The sequence below is a fragment of the Schistocerca piceifrons genome, chromosome 7 (assembly GCF_021461385.2).
Source record: "Schistocerca piceifrons isolate TAMUIC-IGC-003096 chromosome 7, iqSchPice1.1, whole genome shotgun sequence".
NCBI classification, from domain to species: Eukaryota; Metazoa; Arthropoda; class Insecta; order Orthoptera; family Acrididae; genus Schistocerca; species Schistocerca piceifrons.
This window is the reverse complement of record NC_060144.1, coordinates 432,330,947-432,348,990: the sequence shown is the minus strand read 5'-3', so window position 1 is coordinate 432,348,990 and position 18,044 is coordinate 432,330,947. Positions and strand designations below refer to the sequence as shown.

Below are 18,044 nucleotides of genomic sequence, written 5' to 3'. Positions count from 1 at the left end.
TTGTGTGACATACTAAGGTCTACGATCTCTTTAGCGGTATAAGAAGAACTTTAGCTTCTAAGTCAAATCAGTCAAAACCTGCAATCATTTATATCACATACTTTGACACTCGCAAACTCAATCAAAACCTATAGGTGAACGATCTTTATATGAAGAACTGGTGGTGTATCGATAAAGCGCGTTATCGGAATAGGAATGTTAGCGGGGTCGAATATCGGTCGGACCACAAATTTCTCTGGCTTTGTTTTAAACTAGCCTTCACGTCAACGATGTGAAGAGACGCAAGAAACAACAAGCGATTCGGATTCCACGGCAAAATGTACGTCCGCTTTCCTCGGTTGGATAACGGAGGTAGGTTAAGAAAACGCAAGTCGCCGAAGTGGCGTCCAATAGAAAGACTTGCACCAGGCCATTGGACCACACGAAATAATAATAATAATAATAATAATAATAATAAAGACAATTAAGTTTGTACGGAACCCTCATAGCGTGAATGCCACTCACGCTTCTCCAGTTTATTAACAGTGCCTCTTCCCGAAAATTGATTTTATCATCAGCAACATGTGAAATCTAATGTGCCTTGCACTTTGCTGCTGTGAATCTAAGTCTATGGTCTTCACTAACACGAGGAATGGAACTGCACGATCCTCCACCTGAAGATGATGGCGCGAACCACCGAAACGCCTAGTGGCGAAATACGGGACTGACGCAGTGAACTTGTTTATAGCTATCCTCCAGTACACTTTTTGCTAAATCTGACTCCTGGGTGCATTCACAAAATTTAGTGACAGGCGTAATTCGTACTAGTATCAGCTGTTACCTACCCAAAATTGAGCGAACTATTGCTGCAAAGAGGAGCAGCGAAATGCATGACTATGGATGTAGAGGAAGAACTAATGCATGAAATTGGAAGCAGGCGCCCAAAAAACACTAAAAAATACAGGATCATACAAAATAATGAAATATCCATTTCTGAAGATGGTACAGGTCAGCACGAAATGGAAGTTGATAGCGAGGCCTGTGAGTAGTCTGGAAGGAACACCCCAGGAAGTAATTTTGGAAACTTTCTAGTTCATGCGAATGAGAAAAGTTGACGCGTCCGCACACGCCTTAATCTCTGTTCTCTGCAAGATCGTAATGTGGTATATGCGATGGTCACACGAGAATCTCAGTGTGTACAATTGCGTCCTTACGGAGTTAGATCAGGGAAAGCAACCGCGTCCGACCTGTGAACGACACAGTTTAAGCGTAATTGTGGCAGGTGGCCCCAGCGGTGTCACCGAAAACGGGGCCATGGGAGCGGTGGTCTGGTACGTGACATGGCAGGGACATGCGTGGCCAACGTGAGTGCGGCAGCAATGTCACGCACCACGCACCGCTCTGCGGGGGCTGCCATCCAAGCCAAGGCCCCTCCGGGATTGAGCTAAGCACTCGGGGCAAGGTGAAAGAGACGCGAGCGCAGGCTAAACCGCCCACTTTGCCGGATTGCCGTCCCATCTGAAGTTGGGTCTGCACTTCATTACTTGACTTCGCATAAATTACAGAACATGAAAGTAGCAAACCCTGAGGAAATACTTCTGACATTCCTTTTACGTTTACGAAGTTTTATATTGGAAATTAAAGCAGGTTGTAAGAAGTGCATAGAGGAGAAGACAAACGGAACGCCGATATCCTGGATTGATTCGAGGGGAGTGGGAGGGGAGGTGGAAGAGGGAGTGGTGGTGCTGTGAAACTGTTGAGCAAACGGCGTTCTATGATCGCTTCACGAGTTGTCCACTATGGTAGGAAGCAAGAGAGCCAGGAAGAGGAGAGCAAGAAACACGTGTACGCATGCGGAACACCAGGAGCCAAGTCATAGCGGATACCATCATCCCTTGGTTACCGTGGTAAGTGGGTAACGTTAGTAGTTCAATCCCAATTGGACGCCATTATAAATGGACCTTAAAATCTATTTTTTTTGTTCATTCTTCACATTTATTGCAAAAGACTTTCCCCTCAAACAACCTACTCATTTCAGGGGCGTACACACGCCACCTTCCCCAACAAAAACAGTATGGTACTAACGATACGATTCGAAACAATGTTGACTTAGAGTACTACAAAATATATTCCCCAGATTTTCAGTGTGATCAAAGTACTCTTACGTGCACCAGGGATACCATGTAAATAAAATGCTTTTACCAAAACCGTTTTTATTACCGTCATTCGACCAATGATAACGTCTGCGGCCCAACACACACAACGTTCACAGAAGTTATGCAGACGTGGGACTGGAACATTATGTTTCCAATATTGTGCATGGTAACCTTGACTAAAACGATATTTATTAGTACTTTGAACAAGAAACGGATCTGTCATGCGACACGCGTGATGGATTTTTAAAACAATCAAAAAATTTTGTTTCGAAACAGCAACATTAAACAATTAATACCTTCCTTGGATGCACACTGCATTGATGGTATTAAAAACCGTTTTCGTAAAGAATTATATTTAATGGTAGCGCCGGTATAGGTGAGAGTACTTTGATCGAAGAAATTATCCGTTGCAACGAAAATTCGCAGAATATATTTTATGCTACTCCATGTCGAATTGTTTTGAATCTGTCGTGAGTACCATACTGTTATGTTGTTTAAAGAATTTTGTCGGGAAACGTGGCGTGTAAACTCTCCCGAACTAAAGAATATGTTTGAAGGGAAGTCTTTCGCAATTAATGTGAAGTATGAACCTAAGAAAATGATTAAATCTAAAGGTCCATATATATTGGTCTCCAATTAGTAAAACGTTCATGAGCGTGCATTCGATAAACGATTAGTGCGCGCGCATGCGTGTGTGTGTACAGTTCTACTACTGGCCAGAGATTCAGTCTCCAAAAATCGACGTTTACTGTAGGGTACATGGACATCAGCAGAAATTTTCCCAGGGCGGGGGACAGGATGAAACTGTCATTTTCGATACAAATGCGTTTCGAGATGTGTCATGCCAAAATTGCTAAACTTTATTAAGTGACGAACTTATTATATTCCACAGAATTGGTCGTTATCTGCGGTGTATGAGAATTCTGTAATGAATAACAATGGTAGTCCAGATGCCAGGGCGGTGGGCTGCAAGTACTCCGTCCTGCCGCGCACCACCACCACCACCACCACCACCACCACCACCACATTGTGAACGCTTATGACAGAATATTCGTAAATTCTCAAAACACGCTTAGGATGTGTAGACTGCACCATACAGACCACAATTCGCGGGCTAAGATCCACACGTGCAGAAGTGTAAGCTCCACGTGACGTACGAAAACGGAAACAGAAACAGTATTTTACAGAAATCACAGTTTCAGTGGACGCGAAACATTTATACAAGAAATATGTCTTGTGATGTACAAACTGCTCATTCGAGTATGTACTGCTCACAACTTTCTCTCCTCGTTCTTTTAAAACTGGCGGGTGTGTCCCTGATCAAGGATAAAATAGTGTGTGAAATAAGTCTGCATTATTACAACTTATTTCTTCTACGGAAAAACGAAGTGTAGAGATGACTGATACCAAACATTTGTTCGTAAATGTACCGTATTGGCGTAGATAATCTACGGAATAGTTCTGCTTATGTGTGTTTTAACGTGGTCTTATGTTTCATTCCAATGAGTGAAATGGAATATCATACAGTCTTAAGTCACTTTGTCAGTTCATGGCTAACGGAAAATAGTTTTAAGTTAGTGGAGGTTTGTGATGTGTGTTCCATTTTCAACACTTCACAATTTAATTCGCGTGTGGTCATACTATGGTTCGTGTGAAGGGTGTATGAAAACTGCAAAGATGGAACATTGAGGAAAATGTATCAAATGTTACTAGACGATAGGCAGTAAAGAGTGTGAAGTAGCTGATGTTACTAGTACATTAAAAGAAAGATTACTGCACATTTCACATGAATTAAATAAGCAGATGATCTTGACAATACGAGAGTAGCACTAATGGTAACTGAAGAAATTACGGAACTAATTTCTCAGCAGTACGTAGACTATATTAACCGACAATCGGACTGATTTTGTGCATCTATTTATTACCGTGTGAGAGAGATGCAATTCTACAAGTTGGAAACCAAAGAAAAATCAAAGCTATGATGTATGTGGTAGATAAATTTTTGTTTTGTTAAAATGTATGTTGCTAAGTCTTTCCTGCGAGACCAAACGGATTCTCCATATTTGCAAAGATTAAGAAAGTAATCTACAAACACACCGTAAGTCTGCTGGCCAAAATTTCTGAAAATTTTGTTTCCTGGTCTGCGAAAGAAAAAGTCTTTCATCGGGACAACGCACCAGCGCGCATACGTGCTTTGAGAAGCACGAACTATTGGAACATCGATTTACAAGATTTGGCATCGACTGAATTCCCTTTACTCACTTACCTAACGAATGATCGAGTCCAAGTAAGTGATTATGAAAGTCGTAGATGGTATTTTGCAAACTTTCCAGAATAGAGCTTCAGGGATAGAGCTATTTACTGGAAAACGGGTATTGACTTAGAGAACGATGTTGAAGCTAGAAGAAGTCTTTTTCACGTGTGTGAAGAGGGTAAGACGCCAACTTGAGCGTCAGCTTATTTGGTTTCCACGTAACTTTTTGAAGGAGAGCCGTTACGACACTGCAGTCTGTGTATGACGCTGTGTAGCACCAGTGGCACTTCTGTAGCTGTCTGGCTGCATCCGGAATCTCTGGCCCTGTCATCTGCCACAGAGGCTACAAGAAGTCGCTTTCCCCAGCCGCCGTCAGGCGCGTAGGAGGGATGGACCACGTGTTATCCCCGCCACGGTTGAAACCAGACACCGTGCGGTGACGCAAGATTAACCGCTGCCTGGCTCCGACTAGGCGGCGTATCGGCCGAGCCGGTATTGCATCGGCGAACAGGTTTAGAGGCTTTGTTTCCAACTTAACACTGCGATCATCTCACCGTGTGCTGCTAAAAACCAGCCCAAATGCATACAAGGTAGTCAATAACTACATAGTCTCGTTGCTCGAATCGTTCCAGAGGCCGGCTTTACACTATCAAATTTCTTTGACAATGAAATTAACCGAATATTCATCACATTGACAAAAAACTAATGTGACGCAAAAAGGATTATTACTGTCAAATATTTAGTCATTGTTGCCTCAGAATGGCCGATGAAGACTTATTACTATCCTCTGCAGTTGGGTGTACTACAACTGCACTGCGTTTATATTTGGAAAGGGGGGGGGGAAGAGAGGAAAGGAAACGTACTTTTATGAAGCCGTGGGCTTCACAGCTAGATAATAAAGCCATTTAACAAATTTTATTATGCGAGCTGCAAGTCGAGGACCTGAAGTCGTAAAAAAAATACTTACGAATGGATGAGTGCACATTTCAGTGAGTATTCAGGTTAGTGCCTCTCGTATTACGTAGCAGAACACTAACCTCAGAAATGCTGTATCAGCAATAGACGTTAGATTTTTCCTTGCAGTAAACAGAAGACAAGCCTATTTCTTTGATCAAATGAGGATGAGGCACTACGTTTGATCAAATAAATTTGGCGAAAGGCAGCACTAATAAAAGTTTCCTATTACGCTACACCAAATGTACTTTACAAACCAATTTTGTCAATGAAATTTGCTAGTGTAACACCCGTCTAACAATGTTCTGTCGACAAAACGACACCTTCTCAATGGTTAAAAAGAGGACCGTTCATCACTAGCGTCCTTAAACCATTCCGACATTCGGCTACACGAATGTCTGGGACAGTCGTCTGCAAGGATATCCAAGTAGACGTTGTCAGGTTCTCTGCTCAGAACTCTCAATGTCAAACATTGCACTTCTGACGAGGCAAACCAAATCCTCTTCATGGCGGGGAGTCAAGCACAGTAAGCAGCTGCGCGGGTGTACCTAATTTAGAATACAAGTAGGAAATTCTGGAATTGAAATAACTCATCTCTGGGTGCCCCGTAAAATTTTAATTCTTCGATATTACTCGACTCAGTTGAAAAAAATTGTTTGAATTATATGGAACAACATAATAGGTTGCCAGAGTTTCTTCCCTTAAGCATCACGATCAAAGTCTAGAGTTAAGTGAAATTTATGTTTAAAGTAACAGTAACTCTCCATTGAAGTTACAGCATAGTAATGCAATCAGTTCAGTGCAGTACATCCATTAGGGATTTACTGCTTGTGTTACAATGCTGCATTGACACAGCTTTCTTTCAGTTAAGAGTTGTTCCTCATTACACGCTACCGAAATTTGTACAGTACTGTAAGATTCGTTGAGTGCTGCACGTTCACGTATCTAAGAGTGATTCACTGTGTCAGCTAGTGTAGTTTATTTGTTGCCTCTGTTCTGTATAGTAGAAGGAAGATTCAGCAAACGTCTGTTATTCTGAAGGGAAGAATTAAAGCGGTGGGAAAAATTTCAACAGCTGCTGTTCGTTATTGCTTGACAGGTTAAAACAACGTGAGTTTGACAAACATAACACAGAACGCGCATCCTCACTTATATCAGCAGAAAATGTGGTAAGCAATGTTGGACAAACAGTTGGAAAACAGTGAAGGGCACGTACTTTACGTCAGCAAAACTCGTCAGTGTCGTATTAGAAATAGAAAGGGAAAGGAAACTATGCGGTACAAATATTGCTTAATGTAGCGAAATACCCCTTATTATCTTAGTGAGCACACTATATGCTCAGGTGACTGGCATAATGACCTTTAGAAAGGACAAATATTTCAGCTTCCCTCCATCCTGAACTATTTGATTTACAAGTGAGAGTTAATTTGTGAGGTCAGCTGTAGCCCCGTATTTACATTTAGGTTCAAGTTTATTTTTCTGTGATCGCTTGATTAAAAAAAACAATTACGTTCTTTTTCGCCGCCTGTAGAAACAATTGGTTGGTGTTCTACCAGGGGTACCCCTCTTAGTTATATTGTGACATCAGAGACAAGGCCGACTTCCATAATAACGAATGAAATTCGTCAGCTATCGTTACGGTTAAGAGCGATCGATAACATCGCCATGAATACTGTCCGACAGTTTACGTTTTCCTATAAAAGCCTACGCATTACTAGTATTCGCGCTTAAGCCTCTGCTTTGTTAGTAGGATAGTTCAAGGTTGCGCAGTTAGAAACACATACGGCAGCAAACAGCTGTCCAGTCAAAATGGTTGTGGTAAATTTCCTTACGGACGCTCAAGCACGATTATCAAGCTTGCAGTTACGTGTGTCCATCTTTACCGACAACTGCGTTTTGGAAAGAATTACACTACGCACTTGCTAAATCAGTCGTCACTTAATCTTCAGTCCGAACACTTGTTCAATCCTATCCAGGCCACTTCACCTCTGAATAATTCCTGCAGTCTACATCCACATCAACCAGATTAGTGTAGTCAAGCCTTGTGTAAAATTTTATCCCCCCGCCTCCACTACTCTCCATTCACTGCTGCCTCAGGATATGTCCCATCAAGCGATTCCTTCAGTCAGATTGAGCCATAAATTTCCGCGATTCAGTACCTCATTAGTTATCCTGATTTCTCACCTAAACCTGTTTTCTGTAGCACTATTCAGTAGCTGTTATTTTCTATACTGCTTAGCGACCATGACATGAGACAGGCAAAATACCCTGTGACAATAAGAAGAATGCAATCATCAGTTTAGTCATGGTTGCAAAATACTGACACGATTTTTTTTTTTGCAAAAGAATGGAAAAACTGTTAGCAGCCGACCACGGAGATCAGTTTGGGGGGCCGGTGAGATTTAGGAACAGTCGAGGTAATACTAATTCTACGTCTTAGGTTAAGCAGAGGCAAACCCACGTTTAAAGCATATGTAGATTTACAGAAAGACTTTGATAATGTCGACTGGAATATGCTTCGAATTTCTGAAAGTAACAGGGATATAATACAGGGTGCGAAAATTTATCTACAAATTGTGCACGTACCAAACTGCATTTATTAGAGTCTAAGAACATTAAATGGAAGCGGTAGTTGTGAGACAGGATTGTAGCCTATCCTAGATATTATTCAGTGTGTACTTTGAGCAAATGGTGAAGGAAACAACGAAGAAATTTAGAGAAGGAATTAGCGTTCAGGAAGAAATCAGGAAATGTAATAGGACCATTACTGTTTACTATATATATATATATATATATATATATATATATATATATATATATATAAATGATGTAGTAGAAAGTGTCGGGTGTTCTCCAAGGCTGTTCGCAGATGCAGTTCTCTATAACAAAGTAGCAACGCCAGAAGATAGTACCTATTTGCAGAATGACCTCCAGAGAATTGATGAATAGTGCAGGCTTTGACAGTTGACGCTGAACGTAAATAAATTTAACAACTCCTGTGAAGCTACACTATTCATGACGAACCGCTAGAAACAGTATCTGCCGTAAAGTATCCAGGAGTAACTACCCGGAGTGACCATGTGAAACAAATAGTGGGAAAAGCAGATGCCAGAATCAGATTCATAGGCTGAATCTTAAGGAAATGTAACTCATCCGCGAAAGAAATGGCTTATAAGGCGCTTGTTCGACCCATTCTTGAGTATGGTTCATCTACCTGGGATGCCTACCAGATAGAACTAATAGAGATCGAGAAGATCCAACTAAGAGGGGCATGTTTCTTCACGGGCGTTACAGAGATTCTCAACAAACTCCATTGGCAGGCGTTACAAGAGAGGCGTTGTGCATCACGGAGATATTTATTACTGAAATTTGGTGAGAGCACTCTCCGGGAAGAGTCTGACAACATTAATCCCTCCTGCTCCACCCCCATGTCTCGCGTAATGACCATGAGGAGAAAATTCGTGAAATTTGAACCAATACAGAGGCTTACCGACAATCATTCTTCCACGCGCTACTCGCGATTGGAACAGGGTTGGAGGACCGAGTGGTACAAAAAGTACCCTCCGCCACACACAATTAGGTGGCTTGAGGAGAATGATGTAGATGAAGGACTGAGGTTTGCCAGCGACGTAATTCTGTCAGATGGCGAAGGGTTTTGAAGGATACTGGAACGGAATAGTAGACACACACAGGAAATGACATTAGCTACCAGTGGTCACTGATATCAATGTGACAAGCTGAAAATTTGTGCTAGACTGGTTTTCGAATCTGAGTCTCCTGCTTATCAGAAAGATGCGCTGGCCGCTGCGTCATCCGGACTGCTATAGCATCCCTCCAGTCATATCCAAATTCTCCACTTATACCACACACTACAGCCTCATTACTCGTGGCATCTCGCCGATTCCCGTAAGAGTTTGAGCTTGGTGTGCATCTGCACTGAAAAGATAATTGGCCGTCATCGCCTTAGTGGTAGACGCTTGAGGCATGGTCGTAAGACGAGTATCAACAATAGTAAATTGCTCTTAGCTAGACGAAGTTGTTGCTTTAGAGAGGACAATGATTTTAGTTTTCCCAGCAGCGGAGTTATAGACCCCAGGCTGCTACCTGCTGCTATTGGACGTCTCGGGTCCACGGCACGCCGTTGCGGTGGCTGCTGGGGAACCGGACTGTGTCGTCGCCTAGTAACCGCAGATGCCCGCGGGCGCGGGGGCGCGGGCGCGCCACCCACGCAGAGGGGAACGCCAATCGCTTTCCACGGCGGCGGCGGCGCTCGGCTTAAATTTAGTCTGCCAGTTTATTCTGGCGGCCGCGTATTTCCGTGCCCGCCCTGGGGTTCGGCCTAGGCTAGCTCAGAGTGTCTCTGCTGCTCGCCCGCAAAGCCGGTTCTAGACTCTCCGTCCCACACGAGAAGCTGTCGCGACTGATCTACGTGGTACATCTCGAACTGGCATTCAACAAGTGTTTTCTGTCCTGGTAGATCTTTTATCGCTTCGAAACTTCTAGTTACGAGCGCAACTGCTATACTTACAACGTGCTGACGACCGACTGGGAGCAACAGGCCTCGAATTTACTTCGAGCAGTCATTTAGAGATTCGCTACGGGGTTCATTCCGGAGGAAAATTAAAATTTGACTCTGCAAAAAAAATCTTCGAGTGAGCCATTCTTTACTACATATGTGCACTTTTGAGTAAGGGGCGGGGGGGGGGGGGAGGGAGGGAGAGGTAGGAGATACCCAAACCGAAGTTCTAAGTCACATTTCGATTCCGATGCCTTCGTTGCCAAGAGCGTTGCCCACGACAGTTCCCACTGAGTCAATGACAAGAAGTATACTTCCGAAATTAAGTTACCCTAAATTATTCTCCCCACCCATCAGGATGAATCCTCCCGCAGGGAATCTGCCAGTTTTCACTCTCATCAAGCATTGCTATCAGGTTAGTTGTGTAGTCTTCGCTGTCGATGGTACTATGACCCAGATCTCCCTCCTCACGAACTACCTTTAGTTAAGACTGTGATGGTTCGCCACGCGAAATCTTTGTAGAGGTGACAGATTGAACTATACTGTAGCTTTAGATTTGGGTTACGTTGGAAAGTATGTTTGCAAGTTGGCGAAATCAGGGAAGATGAATGTGTAGCGAACTCCGAGGATCTATACATATAAACTGCGTGGTGTGTATTGAAAAGCTGTATTACACAAGGCAAACCTCCAATGATGAATTTTTGTGCTTTTTATGTATGTGTATCTTACATGAGCTACGGAAAAGCAAGGAGGTGGGTCACTGTTTAAATTCTACTTTGATATTGGAAACTGACATAACAGCCATCGATATTTGATAGGAAGATTGGAAAAAAATCAGTGAACGAAATTTAACGCCGAGTGACATGAGGTACTTGCGAAAGTAAAGCTGTTAAGAGCTGATCGTGAGTTGTGCTTGCATAGCTCATACATAGCTAGAGATCTTGCCCGCGAAAGGCAGGGGGTCGCAGGTTCGAGTCCCACACCAGTATAGTTTTAATCTGCCACGAAGTTTCGGAACTTTTTATCTCTAGAATCAAATCAAGAGGACAATACAGGTAGATTACGGAATGAGGAAAGAATTAACTTTTTTTGTAACGTGATTAGCACTGACTAAAAGCGCACACACACACACACACACACACACACACACACACACACACACACACACACACACACACTAGTTAGCACCTTATCACAATTCTGTTGGGGGCTTCACTTCTGACCGATAAACTGAAGAACGTGGCGTATCTCTGCTGCGAATGAATCTAGCAGCACAGTAGCTCCATTTCACAAAGAACGTTTCAAGAAATCCCTTGACCCTCGACAGATTACGCAGAACTATCAGTGTATCACACTCGACACTAACAGCTCTTCAACTTTGATGTGTCTACAGATTAAATGTATGAATCAATTTGGAGGGGGGGGCCGGGGAGTCGTTTACTTTGGTTTACGGTCTCTCAGTGCAAGCAACGGGAACGCTGCTCGCGACGCACGATCCACATGGGAAGGATGGTGTTTGCCTGATGTGTCAGCGAGGGGCCGGCGCAGACAATGCCGTGCGTGCCGACGCAGCGGTCTATACACACAATGGGACAATATAGCTGGCGGCGCCGTGTCTTTTGTTCCCTAACCTGTGACAAGCACTTGACAGCTAATATTGCTGATGCCTGAATTTGTTTCCATCTGATATCAACCCCACTGTGGCCTGGATGCAAGCTCAATAAAGCGTCCAGTTTCTCCTTAGGAATGCCACCGCCAGCTGTAGGAGAAATACACAAACAAAACTTAATGTCAGACGGACGTGGAATTTTGTGAATGGGACTAACACAGATACATTCCTAACCACATGTCAAGAACTGACTTAAAACTTTCACATGCCTTCGATTCCCGCCTGTTCTCGTGAAATGCAGATCTATTCGAGCTTGGACACGCCACACTACAGTCAACATTAACGAAGCATACATTCGTTGATGTAGAACTAGCTCATTTAATCATATTACTACCTTGTTATGACCGACACTCCCTCCCTACTCTGCAAGTCTATCTGAACATCGCATCCACCGCCGTCATAACTTACAGTAGTGACGAGCATTAGCACTTCGGTGCTTTTTGCATAATTCCTACTTAGTGTAACCCATCAGGTAAGTATGCAGTCGGTGATTGTTTATAAAGGTAATGATCAAGCAGCTTATTCTCCACAGCTGTATTGTTTTGCTCAGTTCGTAATACCGCTAGTGACATATGAGTATCTTCAGTTACCTGCTAGAAATGTTCGAGGCAGTCAATTCCCGCTTAATATTGTCTTTTGGTTGCCGAGCCATTTACTGGGAATGAACTCAGTTTGGAAAAAAAAACTTTTGTTGGTTTAGTACACTTCCTAACAAGACACGATGATCGTTTTTATTCTGTTCAGATGAAGCTGATTGCACAGACATAAAAGGAGCGCTGCTACATTAACACTTTTTTTTTTTTTTTTTTTTTTTTTTTTTTTTTTTACACACATTTCGAAAAGTCAACGGAACTAGTGAGATCCTGTCATATGAGATACGTTAAGACGCGCATTTTGTTTACCCTCTTGCCTATATTGACTTGTTGCTATTTCTGTATGTTCTGTTATATTCGTGCAAACAGAGTACGTAATGAAAATGAAAACAGAGTATCGTGTTATTGCTTTTAGTTTTGGTCAATGACAGTCCCAAAAATTTACGTTACTACGACGACTGGAAATCTTAACTGAAGTATACAGTGATATGGGATGAATGAGACTCCCTTAAATGTTGTTAGAGCATGTATTTTGTTTGTTACAGCCGCGTTTCTGTTAGTGATGGTCCGTTTACCGTCAACAACTGTTCAATAATTTTGACAAATATCTGAATTTTGCGGGCAAGCTTAGTGAAATATAAACAAATGTCAATATTCTATGGGGGGAAAAATTTCTAACGGTGCGATTCATCCACAGTCACTTGCGCACGCTTTGAAGCGCACTGCTGCTCATTTTTCTATGGGCAACAGGTAACGACGAGGGTTCGCCAGTACTCTGACAGTGGGGGTAGGGCGCCGGCGACGCGATCACTTACCTCGTACAACGAAAGTGCCCGCCGCAGGCGTCTAGTTGGTCCTCGAGTCTGCACGCGACTGGCTGCTCCGCCAACGGCCGGCTCCAGGTCGGCTCGCCTTTCGCCTCGCCTTACCAGGCGCGCCGCGGCCGAGGCCGCCTGCCCCCACCCCGCGCCCGCTGCCCCCTCCACCTGGCCCGCGACGCCGGCCGGGCCGCTTTTTTGGCGCGAGTTTTAAGTTCGCTCCGCGCGCCAACGGCGGGGTCTCGTTTCAAAACTGCTCTTTCCCCACCCCCCACTCTCGTGCGAAAACGCTGTGCAGGCACCCCTACCGCCGGTGATTTCTGGAGAGGGAGATCACCTCACACCCCTCCACAGTTCTCGCAATTATTTTTGGGTAGCGGTGCGGTAGGAGGAATGTGCTAAAGAGGGGTGTATCAGTGACGTCATGTTACAGAAAGATCGGGGGCACCGCCCAGAAATCTGGCAACTATAGCTATGATTCTGATCCATAACTCTCTTCTAAACTTGCAGTCTCACCATTCACCAAAATTTCTCCTAATCGACATTTTCACAAATAAGAGCGCAGCATATTCACAAATAAGAGTTAGAAGGGGGATTCACAGTAATTTTACGGAAGAGTGGAAGGCACAGGGCAAGAAGAAGAACTATAGGAAAATGATAGTGTCTGAAGTTCCATGCGGCTTTTCGCGGATGATGCTGTAATATACAGAGAAGTTGCAGCATTAGAAAATTGCAGCGAAATGCGGGAAGATCTGGAGCGGATAGGCACTTGGTGCAGGGAGTGGCAACTGACCCTTAACATAGACAGATGTAATGTATTGCGAATACATAGAAAGAAGCATCCTTTATTGTATGGTTATATGATAGCGGAACAAACACTGGTAGCAGTTACTTCTGTAAAATATCTGGGAGTACGCGTGCGGAACGATTTGAAGTGGAATGATCATATAAAATTAAATGTTGGTATGGCGGGTGCCAGGTTGAGATTCATTGGGAGAATCCTTAGAAAATGTAGTCCATCAACAAAGGAGGTGGCTTACAAAACACTCGTTCGACCTATACCTGAGTATTGCTCATCAGTGTGGGATCCGTACCATGTCGGGTTGACAGAGGAGATAGAGAAGATCCAAAGAAGAGCGGCTCGTTTCGTCACAGAGTTATTTGGTGAGCGTGGTAGCGTTACTGAGATGTTTAGCAAACTCAAGTGGCAGACTCTGCGAGAGAGGCGCTCTGCATCGCGGTGTAGCTTGCTGTTCAGGTTTCGAGAGGGTGCGTTTCTGGATGAGGTATCGAATATATTACTTCCCCCTACTTATACCACCCGAGGAGATCACGAAATCTCGTGGTCGTGCGGTAGCGTTCTCGCTTCCCACGCCCGGGTTCCCGGGTTCGATTCCCGGCGGGGTCAGGGATTTTCTCTGCCTCGTGATGGCTGGGTGTTGTGTGCTGTCCTTGGGTTAGTTAGGTTTAAGTAGTTCTAAGTTCTAGGGGACTGATGACCATAGATGTTAAGTCCCATAGTGCTCAGAGCCATTTGAACCATTTTTGAGATCACGAATGTAAAATTAGAGGGATTCGTGCGCGCATGGAGGCTTTCCGGCAGTCGTTCTCCCCGCGAACCACACGCGACTGGAACAGGAAAGGGAGGTAATGACAGTGTCACGTAAAGTGCCCCCCGCCACACACCGTTGGGTGGCTTGCGGAGTAATGTAGATGTAGATCTCTTTAATTTATCTGTTGTGTACGTTCTGTCACTAGATCGGAGGAGGATGGAGCTGGCAGCTTATGATTAAATCAATTAAAGACAAAGTGAAGTTGTCATCAACTAAAAGTTTGAACGCCACAATGCCCTACTAGAGAATGTATGTCGTTGCATTCCCCCGGCCTTTAAAGTGATTTACGCAGTCAGTTATAGGAAGACCTACAATCTTGTAGACTCAGAACTACAGTGAAATTTGGAATTTTTCACTTTAATAAACCAGAGATGAAAGAAGTGATAAGTGATCAATTTTTAGAATTGACCAGGAATCAAATCCGACGTCTTTTCATGCGCTGTCTTTGCTGAAATGGCTATGAGCACTATAGGACTTAACTGCTGTGGTCATCAGTCCCCTAGAACTTAGAACTACTTAAACCTAACTAACCTAAGGACATCACACACATCCATGCCCGAGACAGGATTCGAACATGTTGCATTCGACAATGTAAAATGGCGCAAGATGTTCGATATTCTGAGAAAAATGGGGATCAGCTATAGGGAGAGATGGATATATACAATATGTACCACAGCCAAGAGGGAATAATAAGAGTACACGACCAAGAACGAAGTACTCGGATTAAAAAGGGTGTAAGACGGGGTGTAGTCTTTGCCCCCTACTGTTCAATCGGCACATCGAAGAAGCAGTGATGGAAATAAAAGAGAGGTTCAGGAGTGGAATCAAAATTCAAGGTGAAAGTATATGACATTGCCATCCTGAGTGAAAGTCTGGAAGAATTACATGATGTATTAAATTTAGCAAACAGTTTTATTAGTACAGAATGTAGAATGAGAGTAAATAGAAGAAAGATAAAAGTAAGGAAAAGTAGCAGAAATGAGAACAGCGAGAAGCTTAACATCAGGATTGATGGTCACGAAGTAGATGAAGTTAAGGAATTCAGCTACCTAGGCAGTAAAATAACCAATAATGGATGGAGCAAGGAGGACATCAAAAGCAGACTAGCAATGGCAAAAAGGGCATTCCTGGCCAAGAGAAGTCTACTACTATAAAACGTAGGCCTTAATTTGAGAAACAAATTTCTGAGGACGTACGTCTGGAGTACAGCATTGTATGGTAGTGAAACATGGACTGTGGGAAAACCAGAACAGAAGAGAATAGAAGCATTTGAGATGTGGTGCTACAGACGAATGTTGAAAATTAGGTGGACTGATAAGGTAAGGAATGAGGAGGCTCTGCGCAGAATCGGAAAGAAAAGGAATATGTGGGAAACACTGATAAGAGAAGGGACAGGATGATAGGACATCTGTTAAGAAATGAGGGAATGACTTCCATGATACTAGAGGGAGCTGTAGAGGGCAAAAAGTGTAGGGGAAGACAGAGATTGGAATGCATCCAGGAAATAATTGAGGACGTGGGTTGCAAGATGAAGATGAGATGAAGAGGTTGGCACAGGAGAGGAATTCGTGGCGAGCTGCATCAAACTAGTCAGAGGACTGATGACCCAGAAAACAAAAATCGTAGCTTTCAATGCCACAGTTTACAAACTACGAAAACAAGATGGCGGAACAGCTGAATGTGGTCTGGTCGAGAGTTTCAGTTTTTGTGAAGTGTATCTGCCATTTTGTGTGTGTGTGTGTGTGTGTGTGTGTGTGTGTGTAGATGGAGGTGAATGGATGAGGGTTTTATTTATAAAATTATGTATTTAGTTTTAGAATTGTGTGTGTGTGTGTGTGTGTGTGTGTGTGTGTGTATGTGCTTGAGTGTGCAAGTAGTTGAAGGTTTCTCAGCTTTGTTTAATTGTTTAGTTTTGTGTGTGTGTTTGGGTTGGGGGATGGTTGGAGGGGCCGTCTATGGGTTGGTGTTGACTGATAAGTTCTTCGAGGGCAGAGACCATAGTTCCGTTTCAGAGAGCTGTGTACTCATTTATTGTTTGTATTTGCTATTTTTCTTCAATTATTACCTTTTGTGGAGGGCTGTTGCTACAAAAATGGTTCAGATGGCTCTGAGCACTATGGGACTAAACTTCTAAGGCCATCAGTCCCCTAGAAGTTAGAACTACTTAAATCTAACTAACCTAAGGACATCACACACATCCATGCCCGAGGCAGGATTCGAACCTGCGACCGTAGCGGTCGCGCAGTTCCAGGCTGTAGCGCCTAGAACCGCTCGGCCACCACGGCCGGCGCTGTTGCTACATTTGAGGATTTTCAAGTCGGTGTTGATGTCTGTTGGGCTGTGTTTCGTATCCATAAGGTGTTCAGCATATGTAGCATGGCAGCTCTTCTGTGTTCTGTGTCTGGTACTAAAGTTTCTGGTTGTCTGTTCTATATAAACTGATTTTCAGTCCTGGCATGTCAGTTGGTAAGTGCCAGATGTGTTGCATTTGTCTGTGTCTGCATTGGTTGCTCTTAGTTTTCTCTGTAGTTAGTTACCCGTTCTGCAGGCAACTTTTAACCCTTGTACATATAATCAAACAAATAGCTGTGGAGAATGGAAATGACACAAATATTATAGAGAAACTGAATCACAAAATTAAAACAAAAAATAAAGGGGGTACCTAGCACAGAAAAACAAGCAGCTCATCACCAACATACAAAACAGTCATACAGAACATATACATACAGAACACATACACACAGAACACACAGACAAGCACCCATGAACAAGGTACACTCTCACTGACTACATCAAAGCAAAGCGGATAAATTAGCCTCTGCCCTCTCGTCTTAATTCTAAACAGATTGTGATAAAATGTCATGTACACCTCTCGAAAGACAAGAGGAGAGTCCTTTCAACAGAGGAGGAAGCCATACGTTATCAGACTGTGCGCTATCCACGGACAAGTGAGAAATATCTAATCTCGCTTGAAAGTCTCGTAGAAGATACGTCATGCTCTAGTACAAAGTAACAAAGATTGGAATTTAACGTACCATCGTCGACGAGATTATTCGTACCATCGTCGACGAGATTATTAGGAACCCAACACAAGCAGAGACTGGAAAGGAATGCCAACAGCGTCCTTTTCAAATGAACCACCCTCACATTAACTTAAGCGATTAGGAAAACCATCGAAAATCTAAATTTGGATGGACTGACGGGAATTCTAACCGTCACCTTCCCGAATATGGGTGCAGAATAGTAACCGCTAAGCTATCTCCCTCAGATCATGCTCTTACACACTCAGGTGGCAAAAGTCATGGTATGTCGATAGGCGCATACACAGATGGCGGTAGTATAGCGTACACAAGATATGACAGGGCAGTTCATTGCTGGAACTGTCATTTGTACTCAGGTGATTCAAGTGAAAAAGTATCTATGTAATTAAGGCTGCACCACGGGAATTAACAGAGTTTGAAAGCGGAATGGTGATTGGAGCTAGGTGCGTGG

The 18,044-nt window shown here is 43.5% G+C and overlaps 1 protein-coding gene across 6 annotated transcripts in view; it reads right to left on the bottom strand.

Moving 5' to 3' along the window:
* The window catches only part of LOC124709012 (tropomyosin), a 158,414-nt gene extending 145,333 nt beyond the window's left edge, over window positions 1–13,081 (bottom strand). For all 6 annotated transcript variants that reach the window (XM_047240657.1, XM_047240656.1, XM_047240652.1 and 3 more), the window contains exon 1: window positions 12,937–13,081. The gene's annotated coding sequence lies outside the window, so the exon portion shown is untranslated. The remainder of the gene's footprint in view (window positions 1–12,936) is intronic.
* Window positions 13,082–18,044: the final 4,963 nt, after the last annotated feature.